Here is a 17,807-nt window from a genome sequence, read left to right as displayed (position 1 = left end):
TCCGTCCCTCATCTGGTTGTTATTGAGGAGTTTCAGAGTTGAAGGGGTGGACGCACACAGTCACCCACATTACACACACACACACACACACACACACACACAGTCACCCACATTACACACACACACACACACACACACACACAGTCACCCACATTACACACACACACACACACACACACTACACACACACACACACACACACTACACACACACACACACACACACACACACTGTGGACTGGCTCGGATGTAATTACTGGACCATTGAGAAGTATTGGCAGGACCTCACAAACACAATTACCTTTCTGCCAGCGTGGAAGCAGCCCATTGTGACTGATGTGTGTGTGTGTGTGTGTGTGTGTGTGTGTGTGTGTGTGTGTGTGTGTGGTGCTGCACATGCAGAATGTATTGCTCCAGGGCCCTGAGCTCTTAGCCGAACAGGGAAACACCTGCAGAGGAGGGAGGGAGAGAGGGAAAGAAGGAGGGAGGGGAAACAGGGAAACAGGGAAACACCCGCAGAGGGGGGAGGGAGGGAAAGAAGGAGGGAGGGGAACAGGGAAACACCTGCAGAGGGAGGGAGGGAGAGAGGGAAAGAAGGAGGGATGGGAAACAGGGAAACACCTGCAGAGGGAGGGAGGGAGAGAGGGAGGGAGGGAAAGAAGGAGGGAGGGGAAACAGGGAAACACCTGCAGAGGGAGGGAGGGAGAGAGGGAGGGAGGGAAAGAAGGAGGGAGGGGAAACAGGGAAACACCCGCAGAGGGAGGGAGAGAGGGAGAGAGGGAAAGAAGGAGGGAGGGGAAACAGGGAAACACCTGCAGAGGGAGGGAGGGAGAGAGGGAAAGAAGGATGGAGGGGAACAGGGAAACACCTGCAGAGGGAGGGAGGGAGGGAGGGAGGGAAAGAAGGATGGAGGGGAAACAGGGAAACACCCGCAGAGGGAGGGAGAGAGGGAGAGAGGGAAAGAAGGAGGGAGGGGAAACAGGGAAACACCCGCAGAGGGAGGGAGAGAGGGAGAGAGGGAAAGAAGGAGGGAGGGGAAACAGGGAAACACCTGCAGAGGGAGGGAGGGAGAGAGGGAAAGAAGGATGGAGGGGAACAGGGAAACACCCGCAGAGGAGGGAGGGAGGGAGGGAGGGAGGGAGGGAGGGAGGGAGGGAGGGAGGGAGGGAGGGAGGGAGGGAGGGAGGGAAACAGGGAAACACCCACAGAGGGAGGGAGGGAGGGAAAGAAGGAGGGATGGGAAACAGGGAAACACCTGCAGAGGAGGGAGGGAGGGAGGGAGAGAAAGAAGGAGGGAGGGGTGGGGTGGGGTGGGGTGGGGGGGATATGGAGCTCAGAGCAACACACTGACATAATCAAGTGTCTGTGGGACTCCATGATTCTGCTGCATGTACGTGTGTTGTTCTCTCTCTCCACTGCCTGTAGTTCCCCTCACCCTTATATGGAGGCGCAGGGCTTCAGTGCTCATCCCATGCCAAGACAAGACAAGACAAGGAGTTCTATTCTGCCGCACTGTCATGCCGCTAGCCTATTGCGCGGCACTTTCATGCCGCGCATACACACCGCGTCTCTGCCGTTCACATACACGATACAGTAGCGGAGACCGGACGACGAGCCTTTCGCTCTCATCGATTGACATGGAAAACAAAACCAAGGGGCAGTCTTACTAAATGTATAGAATGGCGAGCATTGGGTAAACCAGGTCAATGGAGAACGATAAAACGCAAGGTGTATATCAATTTTCGTCGGTGTCAAACCGGGGACGGTGCCACATCCATATTACCGTCCAGCTGTTCGCACTTCATCAACATTGAAGTTGGGACGCTCGATCCCACTGTTGCATTCAAGGTGATCCCGTGCAACAACAAAACAATCACCCAAGGACTAGATTCAAACGTTGATACGGTCAATACGTATACATACTGAGTAAAGGGCCATACTAAGCTTGGGACATTGTAAATAATGCCCACATTGCCATACACGGCGGGCCAGTGGTCGACAGAGGATACCTAAAAAACTGCATTGCTGTCAAAACCCAACGGCCTGAGGCTACACGACGGTGATTGACTGACTGTACCCCGTTTTAAACAGTTGTAGCAAAATAATTCGACAACTGCCATTACAGCCAAGCTTAACAAAGTTTAGCCAACCAATATCCACGAAGAAAACTATTAACGATACTAGTTAGTGTTACTTCCTTAGCAAGCCCGGTCAACAAGCTACAGTCAAAACAGCCCATCGCTGCTGTCTCATAGCCTCCTTCGCTGCCCTGCCTTGTCCCACACCTCGCCCGCACCAAAGTCTGAGGACTTACCGGTCTTATGTGCTGGTGGTGCGGCTGTGATGAGATAACAAGAGCCGGGAGCCCGCTGGCCATAGCTCCGCTGCTACGGGACAAGAGAAGGACTGATCTACACACTTTCGCAGCCATCTCTGTAGTGAAAAATCCTCGCTTGGAAGGCGAATGCTGCGGGCGGACCAAGCGAGACCGTGGCAGGCGGAGAGGGATGGAGAGGGATGGAGAGGGGCTGTGGGGAGCAGGCCGAGAGTAGGCGGGCGGCGGGGCTGGGCTAACGTTTACACACAGCACAGACCAAGGAAGGCATTTCACAACAGAGGCGGGGTTGTACGCACTCAGCACTGTACAGTAGCCTAGACAGCTAATTATACCTTTAACTATAACTCAGGATTAAAGCCCTGATCGATTTATAAAGTTGCCGTTTCATTTCTGTTATTGCATTCGCTACGAAATAGCCGTAGTGCGAGCAGCGCGAAACGAAAGGAAAAGCCATTGATCATACCACAGACTTTAAAAGAATCATTTTCAAAGAAATGCGTAAGAAGAGATCCCATTGGCAGATCAGTCATCTAAGGGCGGATGTAAATACTTTTTATCCAATTAGAGAAAAGGCTATTCCGCGTGCTTCATATTTCCCGGTACAGAACAGTGCAATTATGGACAATTCGACCAATCAGATAATGCGGGACAGTCCATTCTAGTATACAGAATAATAAATAAATGACCAAGGCAGAGAGAGCCGATAGAAAAGAATGTGAGCCCATTGAGTTGAGTTGTCAAACCGCACTTCTGTACAGGGGAGTTTTTGTTAAGTGCCCCAACATTTTTTCACTTCACAATAACAGCACTTACAGTTGACCGGGGCAGCTCTAGCAGGGCAGGAATTTGACGAACTGACTCGTTGGAAAGGTGGAATCCTATGACTGTGCCACGTTGAAAGTCACTGAGGTCTTCAGTACAGTCCGTTCTACTACCAATGTTTGTCTATGGAGATTGCATGGCTATGTGCTCGTATTCAGACCCCTTGATTTTTTCCACATTTTCTTAGGTTACAGCCTTTTTCAAACATTGATTAAATTGTTTTTTTTCCTCATCAATCTACACACAATACTGCATAATGACAAAGCAAAAACATGTTTCTAGACATTTTTGCAACGTAATTTTTTTTTTTACCTGGAAATTTGACATTTACGTAAGTATTCAGACCCTTTACTCAGTACTTTGTTGAAGCATCTTTTGGCAGCAATTACAGCCTTACATCTTCTTGGGTATGACGCTACAAGCTTGGCACACCTGTATTTGGGGAGTTTCTCCCATTCTTCTCTGCAGATCCTCTCAAGCTCTGTCAGATTGGATGGGGAGCGTCGCTGCTCAGCTATTTTCAGGTCTTTCCAGAGATGTTCGATCGGGTTCAAGTCCGGGCTCTGGCTGGGCCACTCAGAGACTTGTCCCGAAGTCACTCCTGTGTTGTCTTGGCTGTGTGATTAGGGTCGTTGTCCTGTTGGAGGGTGAACCTTCGCCCCAGTCTGAGGTACTGAGCACTCTGGAGCAGGTTTTCATCAAGGATCTCTCTGTACTTTGCTTAGTTAATCTTTACCTTGATCCTGACTAGTTTCCCAGTCCCTGCCGCTGAAAAACATCCCCACAGCATGATGCTGCCACGAATATGCTTCAACGTGGGGATGGTAATGGCCAGGTGATGAGCGGTGCCTGGTTTCCTCCAGACGTGACGCTTGGCATTCAGGCCAAAGAGTTCAATCTTGGTTTCATCAGACTAGAGAATCTTGTTTCTCATGGTCTGAGATTCCTTTAGGTGCCTTTTGGCAAACTCCAAGTGGGCTGTCATGTACCTTTTACTGAGGAGTGGTTTCCGTCTGGCCACTCTACCATGAAGGCCTGATTGGTGGAGTGCTGCAGAGATGGTTGTCCTTCTGGAAGGTTCTCCGATCTCCACAGAGGAACTCTGGAGCTCTGTCAGAGTAACCATCGGGTTCTTGGTCACCTCCCTGACCAAGGCCCTTCTCTCCCGATTGCTCAGTTTGGCCGGGCGGCCAGCTCTAGGAAGAGTCTTGGTGGTTCCAAACTTCTTCCATTTAAGAATGATGGAGGCCATTGTGTTCTTGGGGACCTTCAATGATGCGGAAAGTTTTTGGTACCCTTCCCCAGATCTGTGCCTCAACACAATCCTGTCTCGGAGCTCTACAGACAATTCCTTCAACCTCATGGCTTGGTTTTTGCTCTGACATGCACTGTCAACTGTGGGACCTTATATAGACAGGTGTCTATATAAGGTCCTAAGTAAGATCTGGTGCAACCAATTACCTTCAGAAGTCACATAATTAGTTAAATAAAGTCCACCCGTGTGCAATCTAAGTGTCACATGATCTGTCACATGATCTCAGTATATATACACCTGTTCTGAAAGGCCCCAGAGTCTGCAACACCACTAAGCAAGGGGCGCCACCAAGCAAGCGGCACCATGAAGACCAAGGAGCTCTCCAAACAGGTCAGGGACAAAGTTGTGGAGAAGTACAGGTCAGTGTTGGGTTATGAAAAAATATCAGAAACTTTGAACATCTCACGGAGCACCATTAAAATACATTATTAAAAAATGGAAAGAATATGGCACCACAACAAATCTGCCAAGAGAGTATTAGCTCCTGAAGTGATTCCCTAGATTCCCTCTGGGATCCCTAGATTCCCCCTGGATCTAGCCTGCGACTATCTTTCAGAGTGGGCAAACAGTACCTCAATAAGGCAACCATAGAGTAACCACGGTGACCCTTACAGTACACACACATTTGTCACTGCACAACACCACCAACCCTCTGAGTTTGCTGTGCTTGTATCATGACAATGCATAGAATAGTGTCAACACTGCTAAAATAAGGCATACTGAATTAGTCTTCTATAGCAAATGTGATGTTCTCTGGGAGTGAATAGTATTTGTTTACTATCTGGTATTTGATCATTCAGGTCCCATGACCCCTTCCTGCCTATTAAAAGACAGCCTTGCTGCTTTGGTGTAACACCTGTTTTGCCGAGTGATTCATATATGAACTTCATTCCCCAACAACTAGGGAACAGTGTGAAATGTCCTGTGTGTGAGTGTGTGAGTGTATGTGTGAGTGTGTGAGTGTGTGTGTCATAGATCTATGAACGTGCGTGTGTGTGTTTGACAACTCTTGAAGCGCTTCTGTTGTTGCCATGGGTTGGGATATATTCTGGCATGTCTCTTCCTAGTCTAATACCTGGGTGTGCATGTCATGTGCATGTCTCTTCCTAGTCTAATACCTGGGTGTGCATGTCATGTGATCTTGACTCCAGATTGCTGTGTTCCAAACAAATGCCAACTGTGATCATAGATTTAGAACATGGTATATCTTCATGGCTGTGAACTTTTGAATCAAAGTTGTCTCCTCTGACTGGTTTTGAATGTCTTCTAATGATTGTTTGTGTTTGTTGGTCTCTTTTAAAAACAATTACACCTTTAATCTTGGGTGGAACTACCATTAGATTGGAATCCCCTGTGAAATAAATGTGTTAGGACAGGTGTATATTTGTGAAAATAAACTTTGAGTTTTAACAATATTATATCCCTGACATAGACTTAATTACAAACAGAAACACACCTGACTCACACACACACAAACCAAAAGAATGTCACACACCTGACACTTCTTCTTCACAACTAGGGGAGAGAGAGAGAGAGAGAGAGAGAGAGAGAGAGAGAGAGAGAGGAGAAGAGAGAGAGAGAGGAGAGAGAGAGAGAGAGAGAGAGAGAGAGAGAAGAGAGAGAGAGAGAGAGAGAGAGAGAGAGAGAGAGAGAGAGAGAGAGAGAGAGAGAGAGAGAGAGAGAGAGAGAGAGAGAGAGAGAGAGAGAGAGAGAGAGAGAGAGAGAGAGAGAGAGAGAGAGGCTGGTGGTGCTATTACATTTCTGTTTGGGTTTGGAAGTTAACAAGGTCTTCTTGTTACCATAGACCCATATACTGACCCCTCTACGGTACTCACTGTTACCATAGACCCAGATACTGACCCCTCTACAGTACTCACTGTTACCATAGACCCAGATACTGACCCCTCTATAGTACTCACTGTTACCATAGACCCAGATACTGACCCCTCTACAGTACTCACTGTGCAAAGGCAAATGGCACCCTAGTCCCTTGTAGTGTGCTACTTTTGACCAGAACCCATAGAGGTTTGGACAAAAGTAATGCCCTAAGGTACCATTTGGCAGGCCTACTCTCTGTAGCTCCATTCTGCAGACTGGGCACAAGCAAATAGTTCAGCCACATCCTAATTATGACTGCTTTTACAGTAAATCTGACCACATAAAGAGAGACATATTTGCACATAAACATTGAACGTCTACTTTCCTTTACCACACCCAGTGTGGAATGTTTACATGTGAGGTCCTACCAGCAATGGGTGGAGCTTGGTGGATTTCTGTCCCGCCCCCAAACTCCGTAGTGATGCATGGGAGGGGGCGTGGGCTGGGGGGGAGGGGGCGTGGGCTGGGGGGGAGGGGGCGTGGGCTGGGGGAGGGGGCGTGGCCTGGGGCGGGCGGTCGGTCTAGTGCTAAATAAGTTTGGGACTACAAAAAGGGAAACATCTCGAGAAACGTCGTAGCTTGCTAGATATTTGATATTCAAACACACAAACGATTAAAGACCGGTCGTATTCTAGAAACTAAAGTAAGTAGCAAAACAACATTGTTCAGCCAGTATTCATATGATTTAGAGGTGTCTGTGCAGTAGTTGTACAGGCAACCTGCTAGCTAGTGAACGTAGCTTGTTAGCTAACTAATGGATAACTCTCCGACGAGGTTGACAGCAGCTACTCGTTTGTTGTATCAGAATTTTCAAGCAGAAGTTAGTTAGTAGTGGACTATACTACTTTAGACAGCATGCAATAATAAAATAGACCTTATTATTGTCAGAGACCTTGCACAACATTATCGACAATAAGTTTACCAGCGTCATTACATTTAGCGTTACTTAGCCTTGCTAACGTTAGCTAGCTCAGTATCTTGTCACATCTGGAACAGCTGTCTGCTTGCCATCCTTGACAACGACCGTTTCCAAACAGATTGCTTTTTCTCAGTCCAGGGATCTTTTCCACATTGTGAACATACACAGTGTAGCCCTTCATATTATTGTTTCAAGGTTTAGTTATTATTGACGTTTAACCAGAACATGTATTATTGACAATGTTTTTTTAATATTATGTGTAGTGGTCGCTGTAGAAATATATAGAATGGAACTTCATGGGAGTCAGATCCCTGCTGTCTCCTTCCTGATCTTAGTTGTCCTTGGAAAGGTAAAAGACTGTAAGTCAGGCCATAGGCGAGAACAGTCAGACATCCGTAACAGACAAGAAGTAACGAAATAACTTATTATGGCTTTCTTGCAAGATGAGACACTTTGTGTGTGTGTGTGCTCCCACTGAGGTTGAGTTGTCGGTATTTATTTGGTGAAAATCAGAGATCACTGCACCTGTACAAAGCCCATCTGAAATTAGCCCACCCAACTACCTCATCCCTATATTGTTATTTATTTTGCTCTTTTGCACCCCAGTATCTCTATTTGCACATCTCTTGCACATCTAGCATTCCAGTGTTAATACTAATTGTAATTATTTTGCACTATAGCCTATTTATTGCCTTACCTACATAACTTGCTACATTTGCACACACTGTATATATATTTTCTGTTGTATTTTTGACTTTATGTTTTTTTTACCCCATATGTAACTCTGTGTTGTTGTTTTTATCGCACTGCTTTGCTTTATCTTGGCCAGGTCGCAGTTGTAAATGAGAACTTGTTCTCAACTGGCTTACCTGGTTAAATAAAGGTGAAATAAAAAATAGCTTGGAGCCTGGAGGTGATTAGGCCTATATCAGTTTTGTGTCTGGTCTCTGGTGGTGTGGAGGTTAAGGAGGGAGGGATATTTTTTTAGAGAGGAGAAGGATCATTATGGTATTCCCAGAGCCTCTTAGTCTGATAGAGAAGTTCTAGACTTCTGGCAGAATGATCAGAGGGCGTAAGGCCCCCCTGTGCCCCCAGCTGGTAAAAATCAAATTCCCCCACAATACAGCTCTGAGCTTTCCGTCCCGAATGGGGTTTTCACAGATCAAGTGTAAAGCTCACTTTTTTAAAAGATTAGTTTCCACTAAGTAGACTAGACATGTTCCCCAAAGCCCAGGTGTGCTACGCTCAAAGTAAACCGCCTCACACCAAACGGCAAGCCTTCTATAGGAGTTGCGAGGGAGAGGAAAAGTGCTGTGTGTGTGGGAGTCGCTTGTCCGTTGCTGTGTGTGGGAGTCGCTTGTCCGTTGCTGTGTGTGGGAGTCGCTTGTCCCTTGCTGTGTGTGTGGGAGTCGCTTGTCCCTTGCTGTGTGTGTGGGAGTCGCTTGTCCCTTGCTGTGTGTGTGGGAGTCGCTTGTCCCTTGCTGTGTGTGTGGGAGTCGCTTGTCCGTTGCTGTGTGTGGGAGTCGCTTGTCCGTTGCTGTGTGTGGGAGTCGCTTGTCCGTTGCTGTGTGTGGGAGTCGCTTGTCCCTTGCTGTGTGTGGGAGTCGCTTGTCCCTTGCTGTGTGTGGGAGTCGCTTGTCCGTTGCTGTGTGTGTGGGAGTCGCTTGTCCCTTGCTGTGTGTGTGGGAGTCGCTTGTCCCTTGCTGTGTGTGTGGGAGTCGCTTGTCCCTTGCTGTGTGTGTGGGAGTCGCTTGTCCGTTTGGTTTAGGGCTGGGCGATATGTCCTAAAAATCATATCTCCAATTTTTTCAAACATTTGGGGGTTTCACGATATATATCTAAATTGTAAAAAAAAATATACACTACCGTTCAAAAGTTTGGGGTCACTTAGAAATGTCCTTGTTTTCGAAAGAAAAGCATGTTGTAAATGGCTATTGTAGCTGGAAATTGCTGATTTTTAATGGAATATCTACATCGGCGTACAGGGGCCAATTATCAGCAACCATCAGTCCTGTGTTCCAATGGCACGTTGTGTTTGCTAATCCAAGTTTATCATTTTAAAAGGCTAATTGATCATTAGGAAACCCTTTTGCAATTATGTTAGCACAGCTGAAAATTGTTGTGCTGATTAAAGAAGCAATAAAACTGGCCACTTGAGACTAGTTGAGACCCCAAACTTTTGAACGGTAGTGTGTGTGTATATACAGTGGGGAGAACAAGTATTTGATACACTGCCGATTTTGCAGGTTTTCCTACTTACAAAGCATGTAGAGGTCTGTCATTTTTATCATAGGTACACTTCAACTGTGAGAGGCGGAATCTAAAACAAAAATCCAGAAAATTACATTGTATGATTTTTAAGTAATTAATTTGCATTTTATTGCATGACATAAGTATTTGATCACCTACCAACCAGTAAGAATTCCGGCTCTCACAGACCTGTTAGTTTTTCTTTAAGAAGCCCTCCTGTTCTCCACTCATTACCTGTATTAACTGCACCTGTTTGAACTCGTTACCAGTATAAAAGACACCTGTCCACACACTCAATCAAACAGACTCCAACCTCTCCACAATGGCCAAGACCAGAGAGCTGTGTAAGGACATCAGGGATAAAATTGTAGACCTGCACAAGGCTGGGATGGGCTACAGGACAATAGGCAAGCAGCTTGGTGAGAAGGCAACAACTGTTGGCGCAATTATTAGAAAATGGAAGAAGTTCAAGATGACAGTCAATCATCCTCGGTCTGGGGCTCCATGCAAGATTTCACCTCGTGGGAGGAAGGTGAGGGATCAGCCCAGAACTACACGGCAGGACCTGGTCAATGACCTGAAGAGAGCTGGGACCACAGTCTCAAAGAAAACCATTAGTAACACACTACGCCGTCATGGATTAAAATCCTGCAGCGCACGCAAGGTCCCCCTGCTCAAGCCAGCGCATGTCCAGGCCCATCTGAAGTTTGCCAATGACCATCTGGATGATCCAGAGGAGGAATGGGAGAAGGTCATGTGGTCTGATGAGACAAAAATAGAGCTTTTTGGTCTAAACTCCACTCGCCGTGTTTGGAGGAAGAAGAAGGATGAGTACAACCCCAAGAACACCATCCCAACCGTGAAGCATGGAGGTGGAAACATCATTCTTTGGGGATGCTTTTCTGCAAAGGGGACAGGACAACTGCACTGTATTGAGGGGAGGATGGATGGGTCCATGTATCGCGAGATCTTGGCCAACAACCTCCTTCCCTCAGTAAGAGCATTGAAGATGGGTCGTGGCTGCTCTTCCAGCATGACAACGACCCGAAACACACAGCCAGGGCAACTAAGGAGCGGCTCCGTAAGAAGCATCTCAAGGTCCTGGAGTGGCCTAGCCAGTCTCCAGACCTGAACCCAATAGAAAATCTTTGGAGGGAGCTGAAAGTCTGTATTGCCCAGCGACAGCCCCGAAACCTGAAGGATCTGGAGAAGGTCTGTATGGAGGAGTGGGCCAAAATCCCTGCTGCAGTGTGTGCAAACCTGGTCAAGACCTACAGGAAACATATGATCTCTGTAATTGCAAACAAAGGTTTCTGTACCAAATATTAACTTCTGCTTTTCTGATGTATCAAATACTTATGTCATGCAATAAAACGCAAATTAATTACTTAAAAATCATACAATGTGATTTTCTGGATTTTTGTTTTAGATTCCGCCTCTCACAGTTGAAGTGTACCTATGATAAAAATTACAGACCTCTACATGCTTTGTAAGTAGGAAAACCTGCAAAATCGGCAGTGTATCAAATACTTGTTCTCCCCACTGTATATATTAGTTGATGTTTTTTACTGCTAGGTTGATGCCTTCTTTACTGTGAGTGGATGTGGTATCCAGAAAGTTATTATATAGTGTTTGGATTTATTGTTTACTGGTTGCTTTCTGGGTATTCTTCTGTGCTGTTTTGGGACCATCTGTATGAATTTCTGATGTTATACAGCTTACTGGGCTGTGAATATGTGGTTGTTTCAATGTCTGTTTGATCACATCCAAATTACCTTGTTCCTCAAAAGAACAGTTCATGTTAGAGGCTTGATGGTAAATGAGCTGAGAGAGAAAGGGTCAATGTCTGTAATCATATAGTCTACTGTGCTGTGGCCAAGAGGTGAGCAATAGTTGAATCTACCCAAAGAGTCCCCCCCCGTAACCTACCATTGACAAAGTACAGACCCAGGCTTCGACAGAGCTGCAACAGATCCTTTCTGTTTTTTGTTGATGGTGCTGTCACTGTTGTTTCTATGGGGGAGATTAAGACAGTTAGAAACAGTATGGCCTGTAATAAACCTCCTGTGGTCGTTAGATCAGTGTTACGGATACAGGTATCCTGTGTTTTTGTGTGTTTCTCTCCTTCTGCCCTAATCACAGGTGTCCTGTATGTTCCTGATTGGTGGTCGTTGAGGTGTCTGCTGATTGGACCAATCAGTGAACATTCCTGTTAATTGCACCACCTGTTACTCGTTTGTTCAATCACACATCCCATTATATAAAACCAGACTTGTGTTTGTTGCACGAGAGAGAGAGACTTTTTGCCATATGTGAGTATGGACACGGTGGTGTCCTGTGTGTTGTGTACGCACTAAGTTGTTGGTTACCCTGTTGGTAACGTTATTAGAATATATTTCTTTACCTGAGTGTGGATACTGTTGTATCCTGTGTACTTATTTAATCGCTGATTACCCTGTTTAGTAGCTTTGTGTGTTTTTGGGAAAAGGGGAGTTTAAGCTAGTTGCCCTTGGGCGTACATTACCCGTAGGAAGAAATCTGTCTATAAACACCAGTTAGACCTGAGCGGACCACCCACTGTATTTTTGTATGGTAGCAGTAGCCTAGCGGTTCTTTAGGCAGGCTAGATCAGTTTAGGGGGTTTTACACTATTGTTTCATTTCTTGGGTCCTGCTCAGCCCTTTTTCCCAAACCTTTACCGTGTGTTTAGCAATAAACCATTTAAGTTTGACGGTAGTTCATGGTTGTTGTGTCATTTTTGGTTCTCACTGTTCCATGTCACACTTATAATTTGCATAATTTATGTTACGGGTCTCATGTCCATCCACCCTAGACGTTTAGAGCCACGGGGTTCGTAACATAAAGTGGGGGCTCGTCCGGGATATATCCCATGCTACTCGTGCAAATTAGTAAGTGTCTGGGTCAGTGTTGAGCTTGGCAGCTGTCCTACCTGTTTTTTTTGTGTGTTCAGTAGTCGACGGCTCGTGTTGCTAGTAGGATGGCTACTTTTGATTTGGAAGCATTTTTGGAAAACCCTACGTGGGAGATTTTTGAGAATTGTCGTAAAGTGGATCTACAGGCTTTGGCTGACCACTTTTCTGTACCCATACCGAGGGGTTTAGTGAAAGCAGAAGTTAGGGAAGTAGTGCTAGCGATATTGTTAAACGAGCGAGTGCTTGAGTTACCGCCGCCTGAGTCTGCTGCTCCTGTAGGGGATGTGGTTGCTGTTCCTGTAAGCCCATCAGTGTCTGAGGACGAGGCTAAGGCTCCAGCCACATTGCCCCGTTATGACCCACTCTCCCCACTGACTGACAGTGATGCCAGGATCGATGTCCGCTCTACACGGCTCCAAATGGAGGCGGAAGAGCGGGCACAAATCAGGCAAGACAAGCTGGAGATGCGTAAAATGGAGCTAGAGGCAGAACAGGAGACGCGTAAGATAGAACAGGAGACGCGTAAGATGGAACTGGAGACGCGTAGGCTTGATCAAGAACTGGAGACGCGTAGGCTTGATCAAGAACTGGAGACGCGTAGGCTTGATCAAGAACTGGAGATGCGTAAAATGGAACTAGAGGCAGAAACAGCGAGGTTAGTCTCTGCTAATACTATGCCTGCTAGTGAGCCATCCTCACCAGCTGTGTCATCTGCTACGTTTGATATTAGTAGGCAGATCACCTTGGTACCTGTGTTCAGGGAGTCAGAGGTTGATTCCTATTTCAGTGTTTTTGAACGTATAGCGGTAGCATTGAAATGGCCCGACGAGGTATGGTGCCTATTACTTCAGTGTAAGCTAACAGGTAAAGCCCAAGAGGTTCTGGCAGCGCTACCTCTTGAAGACAGTTTGAATTATGAGGTGGTCAAAGCTACTGTTCTTCGTGCCTATGAGCTTGTTCCTGAGGCATATCGACAGAGATTTAGGTCTCATAAAAAGTCTCCTACTCAGACTTATGTGGAGTTTGCTAGAGACAAAGGAAATCTGTTTGACAAATGGCACAGTGCTAGTAAGGTAACTGATTTTAACTCTCTACGGGAGTTAATCTTGTTAGAAGAGTTTAAAAATTGTTTACCGGAACGCATTGTAGTTTATCTGAACGAACAGAAAGTATCCTCACTGTCGGAAGCGTCTGTATTGGCAGACGAGTTTGTGTTGACGCATAAGAGCGTGTTTTCGGCTCGTACGGAGAGCCGGGCTGCGGAGTTGCTAACTTTTAATCCTAGTCGACCAGCAGTACATCCAGCACGCCCAAAAGATGTGCGTCACTGTTTCTATTGTCATAAGGTGGGACATATAGTTAATGATTGCTTTCTGCTAAAACGCAAACCGGGGATGCCTCAGCACGCCAGGCCGCCAACGGGTGTTGGGCTGATTCGTACGGTTGTAAGGCCAGAATCAAGACAGAAGCCTCATAGTGAATGTGGTTTGAAAGTCCCTGTCCCAGATCACAGTTATGAACCGTTCATTTTTGAGGGGTTTGTTTCTATATCAGATGACGAAGCGTCTCAGCGTCCAGTTAGAATCCTCAGAGATACTGGTGCGGCGCAGTCGTTCATACTAGCTGATGTGTTGCCCTTGTCTAATAATACATATTGTGGGTCCAGTGTGTTAGTACAAGGAATTGAAATGGGTTTCGTCCCAGTGCCATTGCACTTTGTGAACGTACACTCTGAGTTAGTCAGTGGATTGTTCAGAGTGGGCGTACGTCCTATGTTGCCAGTAAAAGGTGTGACATTTATAATGGGCAACGATATTGCCGGAGGAAAGGTAATACCCATATTGGAGGTATTGGATAAAAGTGACCAGTCTCTCTCCGAGGAGCTGGCACAGGGTTATCCAGATGTGTTCCCCGCTTGTGCTGTCACACGTGCTCAAGCACGACAAGTGGGTGAAGTGGTAGATTTGTCAGACACGATTCTATTCAGAGAGTGTGACCCAGAGGATAGTTCGGGTGCTACTTCTGGTAAGCTGGTGCAGTCTGACCAACAGCCCAGAGAAAGGAAGAAGGATGTGGAACTTGTTGCTGAGGCAATACAGTTACCAGTTACTCGTGAGCAGCTGATCGCTAACCAAAAGGTTGACATTAGCCTGGCTAAATGTTTTTCTAGTGTTGTCTCAGAGGACGAGCTAAAGAAGAAAAACATGGCCTACTTCATTGATGGTAATCTCCTCATGCGTAAATGGACATCCCATGTTGACGCTGGCGGAGATTGGAATGCTGTTTACCAAATAGTGATTCCTACAGCCTTTCGACAAAATGTTTTATCCCTCGCTCATGATCACCAGGGGTCCGGACATCTGGGAGTCACCAAGACTTATGATCGAGTTTTGCGACATTTCTTTTGGCCTGGCTTAAAACAAGATGTGGCTCAGTTCTGTCGGACTTGCCACACCTGTCAAGTAGTTGGGAAACCGAACCAGGTTATTTCCCCCGCGCCTCTTTGTCCCATACCGGCCATAGGTGAACCATTCGAACATGTGATGGTTGATTGTGTTGGACCATTACCAAAAACAAAATCTGGTAACCAGTTTATGTTGACAATTATGTGTGTGGCCACCAGGTACCCAGAGGCCATTCCTCTGCGAAGGATTACTGCTCCAGTGGTGAGTAAAGCGTTGATCAAATTCTTCTCAACTTTTGGATTACCTAGGGTGATACAAACTGATCAGGGTACGAATTTCCTTTCTAAACTTTTCAAACAAGTGTTAAAATCCTTGTCAGTTACACACCGTGTGTCAAGCGCATATCACCCAGAGTCTCAGGGTGCGCTTGAACGTTGGCATCAGACCCTGAAGTCTATGCTCCGTAAATATTGCTTGGAATCTGAGAAAGATTGGGATGAGGGAGTTCCTCTAGTGTTGTTTGCTGTCCGTGAGACAGTACAGGAATCCCTAGGGTTCAGCCCAGCTGAACTGGTGTTTGGACACACCATGAGAGGACCTATGAAAGTCCTTAAGGATCAGTTTTTGTCACAAGAGTTGTGTGTGAAAGAAAATGTGTTGGACTACGTTAGTCGCTTTCGTGAGCGCCTACATGCTGCCTGTGCTCTAGCAAAGGAAGCGCTGTCTTCCTCACAGAAACGGATGAAACGACACTATGACACACAGGCTGTTTCTCGTTCACTGCAGCCAGGTGACCGAGTTCTTGTGTTGTTGCCTGTGCCAGGAGCGTCATTGTCAGCACGTTTCTCTGGTCCTTATGTCATTGAAAAGAAACTAACTGAAACTGACTATGTGATACAGACTCCTGATAGAAAACGCCAATCTCGTGTGTGCCACGTTAACATGTTGAAGACATACCACAACAGACCCGTCACTCAGGTAGACAGTCCAGAGAAACTGGCCGAGTCGGCTGTCTCTGTTGCTGCTACGGCTGTAGTGGGAGGTAATGTTAATGATGTGGACGGAGATGGTTTGGAGTTGCGCAATACTCAGCAGCAGTGTGCTAGATTGCCCAATTCAGAGATGCTGTTGTCTCTCCCGGCAAGCCTGATTCATTTAACGGACAGACAGTCAGATGATATTGTGAGACTGTTACACAGCTTTCCATGTCTTTTTAATGATGTTCCTACATGTACAAATGTGTTAGAACATGACATTAATGTTGGAAACGCTGCACCTATCAAGCAACATCCTTATCGTGTCAACGTCACTAAGAGAAAGATAATGAGGGGTGAGGTCGGTTATTTGCTGGAGAATAACCTGGCTATGCCAAGTTCAAGTCCTTGGAGTTCTCCGTGCATTCTGGTTCCTAAACCTGATGGGACATCCAGATTATGTACGGACTATCGGAAAGTCAATGCTGTCACAGTGCCCGACTCGTTCCCGTTACCCAGACTGGATGACTGTATTGATACTGTTGGTGCTGCTACTTATGTAACCAAATTAGATCTTCTAAAAGGTTACTGGCAGGTGCCGTTAACCCCACGTGCCTCCGACATCTCTGCCTTTGTGACCCCAGATCACTTCCTACAATATGCTGTCATGGCATTTGGGATGCGGAACGCACCAGCCACTTTCCAACGCCTGGTTAACACAGTATTGGCTGGAGTTCCTAATTGTAGTGCTTACCTTGATGATCTGGTAATTTATTCAACTGAGTGGTCTGATCATGTTAACACTCTAAGGGTAGTGTGTGAACGTCTAGCAACCGCTTCTCTAACCCTGAACTTAGCAAAGTGCGAGTTTGGGAAGGCCACTGTTACTTATCTTGGTAAACAGGTCGGCCATGGTCAGGTGCGCCCTGTAGATGCCAAGGTCTCAGCTATAAACGCATTTCCCGCACCTACCACCAGAAGAGAGCTACGCCGTTTTTTAGGGATGGTTGGCTACTACCGTAGTTTCTGTAAAAATTTCTCTGCGGTAGTTGCTCCATTAACGGATTTGCTCAGTCCGGCGAGAAAATTTGTATGGTCTGAAGATTGTTGTACTGCTTTCAACACTGCTAAAGCACTCTTGTGTAGTACTCCTGTTCTTGCTGCGCCAGATTTTGAGCGGCCGTTTAAACTGGAGGTAGATGCAAGTGCCAGAGGTGCTGGTGCTGTTCTACTGCAGCAAGACCAGAGTGGAGTGGACCATCCTGTCTGTTATTTTTCACGGAAATTTAACAAATGTCAGACAAACTATTCCACCATTGAACAAGAAGCTCTAGCTTTGTTGTTAGCTCTGCAGTACTTTGAAGTTTATGTTGGTTCCAGTGCATTACCAGTGGTAGTGTATACTGACCATAATCCCTTAGTTTTTCTCCACCGGATGTACAACCAGAACCAACGCCTTATGCGTTGGGCACTTGTCGTGCAAAATTATAATTTGGAGATCCGCCACAAAAAGGGGTTAGATAATGTGTTGGCAGATGCTTTGTCTCGTGTGTAATGATCTAGGTTTTTTTTTTTGTTATCCCGGCAGGATGATTATTGAATTTTGGGTGTTGTGATAGTACGTGTGTCGCAAACCATTTTGGTTTGCTCTTTTAAGGGTGGGAGTGTTACGGATACAGGTATCCTGTGTTTTTGTGTGTTTCTCTCCTTCTGCCCTAATCACAGGTGTCCTGTATGTTCCTGATTGGTGGTCGTTGAGGTGTCTGCTGATTGGACCAATCAGTGAACATTCCTGTTAATTGCACCACCTGTTACTCGTTTGTTCAATCACACATCCCATTATATAAAACCAGACTTGTGTTTGTTGCACGAGAGAGAGAGACTTTTTGCCATATGTGAGTATGGACACGGTGGTGTCCTGTGTGTTGTGTACGCACTAAGTTGTTGGTTACCCTGTTGGTAACGTTATTAGAA

The 17,807-nt window shown here is 46.3% G+C and overlaps 1 long non-coding RNA gene across 1 annotated transcript in view; it reads left to right on the top strand.

The window, feature by feature from the left end:
* Positions 1 to 6,882: 6,882 nt before the first annotated feature.
* Positions 6,883 to 17,807, top strand: part of LOC311117242 — a 29,057-nt gene continuing 18,132 nt past the window's right edge. The window contains exon 1 of the long non-coding RNA XR_014611578.1: positions 6,883 to 6,995. This is a non-coding gene — a long non-coding RNA (uncharacterized lncRNA). The remainder of the gene's footprint in view (positions 6,996 to 17,807) is intronic.

This window comes from Coregonus lavaretus (assembly GCF_964263955.1).
Source record: "Coregonus lavaretus genome assembly, contig: HAP1_SCAFFOLD_4533, whole genome shotgun sequence".
Taxonomy (NCBI): Eukaryota; Metazoa; Chordata; class Actinopteri; order Salmoniformes; family Salmonidae; genus Coregonus; species Coregonus lavaretus.
The sequence above is the reverse complement of the archived record's forward strand: the minus strand, read 5'-3'. Positions and strand labels throughout refer to the sequence as shown.